Source organism: Mus musculus, chromosome 1, assembly GCF_000001635.26.
Source record: "Mus musculus strain C57BL/6J chromosome 1, GRCm38.p6 C57BL/6J".
Lineage (NCBI taxonomy): Eukaryota > Metazoa > Chordata > Mammalia > Rodentia > Muridae > Mus > Mus musculus.
The window spans coordinates 131,612,306-131,618,305 of record NC_000067.6 but is presented as its reverse complement, the minus strand read 5'-3'; positions in this window follow the sequence as shown (position 1 = coordinate 131,618,305).

Here is a 6,000-nt window from a genome sequence, read left to right as displayed (position 1 = left end):
ATTGTGGTGCACACCTTTAGTCCCAGCACTCGGGAGGCAGTGACAGGTGGGTTTCTGTGAGTTCGAGGCCAGCCTGGTCTACAAAGTGAGTTCCAGGACAGCCAGGACTGTTACATAGAGGAACCCTGCCTCAAAAACCAAACCATTAAAAAGAATTACTTTTTTTTTAAGGTATGTGTTTGTGTGCATGGGTGCCCACAGAGGCTAAAGGAGGACTGGGATTCCCTGGAGCTGGCACTACAGGCGACTGTGAGCAGCCTGATGTGGGTGCCGATACCTAGGCCTTCTGGAGGAACAGTGGGTGTTCATAACCTCTGAGCCAGCTCTCCAATGCTCGCTCTCTCTCTCTCTCTCTCTCTCTCTCTCTCTCTCTCTCTCTCTCACACACACACACACACACACACACACACACACAGTGCAAAAAGTTTTACTCCACTGTAGTGAAGCTTTGTTTAAAGGACTTCTTTTTAAGTTCTTTAGTTATTGACAATAAACAATGTCCTTAAAAGTTAGAGCCGGGCAGTGGTGGCACACGCCTTTAATCCCAGCACTTGGGAGGCAGAGGCAGGTGGATTTCTGAGTTCGAGACCAGCCTGGTCTACAGAGTGAGTTCCAGGACAGCCAGGGCTACACAGAGAAACCCTGTCTTGGAAAAAAAAAAAAGTTAAAACAACAGTTCCTTTTCCTCTTGCCTAATGCTGCGCGTTGAGAGTTGGGTCTTTGCAACTTGTGTATTTTATTGAGTAAGCTTGACTTGCATCTGGATTTTCAGATAGTTCTTTTAGAAAGCCTGCCATCAGTCGGCCTTTGAATATGTTTTTTATTTTGGATTTGGTTTTATTTTCTCAAGACAGGGTCTCTCTGTGTAGCCCTGGCTGTCCTGGAACTCATCCTGTAGACCAGGCTGGACCTGAACTCAGAGATCCACTTGCTCTGCCTCCTGAGTGCTGGGATTAAAGATGCGTGCCACCAGGCCTCACTTTTGTTGTTGTTGTTAGAATGTATTGGTATTTATAAACAGAAGATGGTCAATTGCTACCACTGATATCATAATTCAATAGTGCATAGAAAAAAATCTTTACAGAATTTTAATTCAATCAAGTTTAATATTCATTGATTTTCTTTAATTTGAACCAATTACAAAGTAAAAGATACTTTTCTTGACTTGAGTAAAAAGAGCTAATCTGAGATGGGTGCTTAGATGATGTTTAACTGTGAGGTCCTGGAAGTGCTCAACTTAATCAGGAGCAAAGGAGCCGACTCTTTACAGCCTCCTGGCTCCTTCATTATCTGCTATTGGCTTAAGATAATGGCTCTCAATCCGTGGGTCGCAACCCCCTAGGAGTTGTCAAATGACCCTATTATAGGGTCACTTATCAGATATGCTGCATATCAGATATTTACATTATGATTCATAACAGTAGCAAAATTACAGCTATGAAGTAGCAACAAAAAGTAATTTTATGGTGGAGGGTCACCCCAACATGAGGAACTGAATTATTGGGTGGCAGCATTGGGAAGGCTGAGAACCACTGTCTTAAAGTTCCTTATCAGTGCAAGCCATGTGCTGCTCATAGGCTGAGGTGAGATGAGTTGGACTCTATCGCAGGTAAACAGAGAGACCCTGCCTTAACATTTAAAAAAATGAATAATACATAAATAAATGCTATAAGTACTGGGAAGGCCAACTGCCCTAAAACATCTAAGAACTTAGCTTAGAATTCTTTAAACTTGATAACCTGGGCCCATAGGGGCCCGCAGAGACTGAACCTCCAACCTGGGAGCATGCATGGGATTGACCTAGGGCCTCTGCACAGATGTAACAGTTGTGCAGCTTGGTTTTCATGTGGGACTGCTAACAGTGGGAGCAGGGGCTGTCTCTGACTCTGTTGCCTGCCTTTGGGACCCTTCCCCCTAACTGGGCTGCCTTGTCTAGGCCCAGTAGGAGCAGATATCCCTAGTCTTACTGCAAGTGATGTGCTAAGGCTAGTTGATATCCACGGGAGGCCTTCCCTTTGCTGAAGAGAAAGGGAGGACAGGTGGTTTGAGGGTTGGGGGAGGTGGTGGGAGTGGACTGAAAGGCAAGGAGGGAGGGAAACTACAGTAGGGAAATAAGAAAGTTAATTAATTAATTTTAAAAATTCTTTAGACTTGAGTTGAATTGAGTTGAGTCTCTCGTGTTTCGGTGGGATGGAATGTACAGGCAAGTCCCTGACAGACACTGGCCAATCATCCTAGCCAACTCCAGGATCAATGAGAGACCCAGTCCCAAAGAGTAAGGTGGAGAGAGATTGGAAAAGACACCCAACTTTATCTTTGACCTCTACGTGCACATGTGTTCACATATGTGCACCCACATACATATGTGCACATACCACATGAGCTCACATAGACATACACAAAAATTTCAGTTGGGGAGCAATCAAGAAAAAGACACCCAGTGTTGGCCTGTAGCCTCCACGTGCACACATACAACATGCCCACAAAACTGCACACACATGAACATGCATACACATACATATTGGGGTTCAGGAATCGTCACTCAAACCAGACAAACACTGATCTTAGTTAAGCAAGAATAGCTTATTGAACACACACCATAACACCGGATGTCCAAGATCACAAAAAGGACCATGGTAGCCAAATTGCAGTACTAGGGTGCTCCCAGTGTAGATTTTTTTTTATAGGAAAAAAACCAGGTCCCTTCAAGCTGTTTGGTCCTGAGTAAGGTAAGGGGGTGGTAGGTACGTGGGAGGCAAACAGGGGAATTTCAGAACATTGAGATAACAAAGCATGAGTATTGTATTGTAATCATAACTTTTTGGCTTATTAGTAGCATTCTTCAATGTCAGCTACAACAACCCCAGTGAGCTCATACGTAGGTGCAGGAAGGGCTGCCCGTGGTCAGCTCTGACCCAGGATACTTTAGACATAGCAAGTCATATTGATCTTTGATTTGATGGGTCCTACATAAAGCTTTGTGGAACTTCTTAAGATTAGTAAACCTCGCACAGAACACTCAGAACATGCAAAACAAAACAGGGTATGTGGTCGGCATGTCCTTGAGCCAAGTCACTTCTCTGTGTCAACGACTGGCACAGCCAATTATAGCAACAATATGAAAATAGCTGGCAGGCATGGAAAAGAGTGGCCATAACAATATACTCACAGCCCCACAAAATAATAAGAAAATAAAATAGGACAAACAAGATGGCCCAACAGGTTAAAGATGGCAATGATAAATGATAGCAATGATAAAATGAAACAAGAATAATAAAGCTATATCTCTTCTTTGATGCACGTCACTCTGTTATAATCAGTCTGATAATCAGTGTAGCTAATTGACTGATGGACAGGTAGCACCTCTGCCAGGACTTTGCTGGACAATGTCCATGTCCGAGCCAGGAGGGAGTGGGATGGGACAAGATTTCATCACACCGTTGAGCTTGTGTACCTATTTTGGTTAATGTTCTCAGCTCCAGTTGGCTGTAACTGACACCAAGGAAAGCGAGGCTGTAGACCACAGAGAATGACTGTAAACTCCAGTCACCAGATGCCACCCCACCAGCAATCAAAAAGCTTTTGTTTGTGATGGTCCCATGAACTTAGAGGATCCGTTCCCTTGGGGAGCTATCATGCTGTTCCCCTTGGTCTCCTCCGCTGGGGGAAGCACTGGATAAAAATTTCCCCAACTTGTGTGATAATAAGATGTAGAAAAATGGATGTGCTTTAGCAGCCAGTTGATTGTGTGTCTGGAAAGACAAACGTCAGCAAACAAGGCCCACCTTATCTGGGGGGGGGGGGGTCGAACAAGGCTTGTTCTGAAGGAGCAAGCGTGCAAATGCTACCTCAGAGCTACAGCAGGATTCCACCACCATGCCACTAGTGAGCTGGACGCACCGGGTGAGAGGTGTGTTTAGTGGATCTGCTCCTTGGATCAATATAGATTTCAGGGTTCCGCGAGATCAGAGAGAGGCAGTAAACTGACCCTGCCTCATCTGGTTTTGGAGTCCCCGGACCCCTCCCTCCCTCCAACAGTCCTGCATGTGTCTCCGGTTTTTCCAGCACATTCCCCACGCGTAACCCTTCCACAGCAACAGAAGTCTCTTAGATGTTGTCTTTGTCAGATGCACCTTGTGACCTGTAGAAGGAAGTCAATGAGAAGCCAACACTCTTAAGGCTGTCTTTCCCAGTCCCCCAACCCAGCTGGGATTCATAGTTGCCTCAGGCTGTCCTGAGTAGGGGTGAGGTGCTGAGTAGGAGCTTTAACCTGATTTATTTACTTATTATTATTTATTTGCTTTTTTTAAATGGTATTTTGGGAGAGGGTTTCTCTGTGTAGCCCTGGCTGTAGACCAGGCTGGTCTCAAACTTGTCTGCCTCTGCATCCTCAGTGCTGGGATTAGGGGCTCATGTTACCATCGCCCGACTTCAACCCAACCTGATTCTTTTTTTTCTTTTTTTTCTTTTTTTCCTTCGCTCGCGCACGCGCGTGCACGCGCATGTATACTCACCTCTCATGCAATATATCCGGACCGCAGTTTCCCCTCCCTCTACTCCTCCCAGTTCCCCAAACACACACCTACGCTTTCATGCAGATCCACTGCCCTTCAGAAAAGAACAGGCCTCCCAGGAATATCAATGGAGCACAGTGTATCTAGTTAGTTACTGTAAGGCTAGGCACCTAGCCCAGCCCAGCCCAGCCCAGCTTGGGTGTGGGAGTGGGGAGGTGACATACACAACACTCAGGACCTGCTACTCTGGCTCCACACTGCCACCTTGTGGTTGCAGACCTGGTACCTTCATGACTTTTTTTTTTTTTTTTTGAGACAGCGTTTCTCTATGTAATCCAGGCTGTCCTGGAACTCGCTCTGTAGATCAGGCTGGCCCGGAATTCACAGAGATCTGCTTGCTTCTGCCTCCTGAGTTCTGGGATTAAAGGGTGAGCCACCACCGCCTGGCTACCTTCAGTACTTTGTCAGTGAGCTGCTTGCTTAGAAAAAAAAAAAATCATGTTTTAATTGTATATTGTGAAGCCCATTGTCAGTGCTCATAAGAAATAAATATGGCCAGAATGACCCTAGGTATTAAAGAGTCATATTGGTTCATTTCAACCAGGACTTTGAGGTTCTGGACCCAGAAGAGAACTGTGGCAGCCTGGGCTGTGTTAATAGTCACTTGGTAGACCAAAGACATATTTACATACAAAACACAAGATAGCCACCTGGAAAATCAATAGCTGGTTTTAATAACTTAAAAATCCATCCCAAGGAATCTCCACAATTACCTGCTCAGCTTCCCACATACCCGTATCCATTCTTCCCTCCCTGTACCTGGTGTTCTATTCCTGCCTGGGCTGCCTGTACCTGGTGTTCTAGTCGTGCCTGGGCTGCCGTTTCTGGTTTCATTTTAGAAGGCAGGCTCTCACTATGTGAGCTAGCACTTTCTCTTGTGACTTGCACAAGGAGAATGTACTTGTTTAGGGATCTGGGCCCCAGCTGTCCCTTCCACGAGAGACTGCACTGACTGACTGTTTTTCTGAAAGCAGGTTCTACCACTACACCCATTTGGGGTTTGTTTACTTTTGCAACACTAGGGTCAGGGGTTAAACCTAGGATTTGGTTTGCTTGATAAGGGATTGCTCTGCACTGAGCTATGCCTCCAGCTCTTTTCTTTTTTTTTCTTCTTTTTTTCTTTTTAGACAGGGTCTTGCTAAAACATCCAATCTGGTCTTGAATTTGCCTTGTAGCACGGGAGGCAGCTCTTGCATTTAGAAGCCTCCAGCCTTAGTCTGCTGGGGAGCTGAGTCTGTGGATGCAGGCTCAGACTTCCTGTGTAGATTTTAAGGTACTGGAGTAATGAACTTTACAATCCACAGGATATGCATGTGTGTGTGTCCACATATATCCATATCTCCCACACAGAGCAGCATGACTCAGTTTATCCTGGGGTTAGGGCTCAGAAATGGCTTTGGTTCCCTTCCCATCCCACAGATCCCAC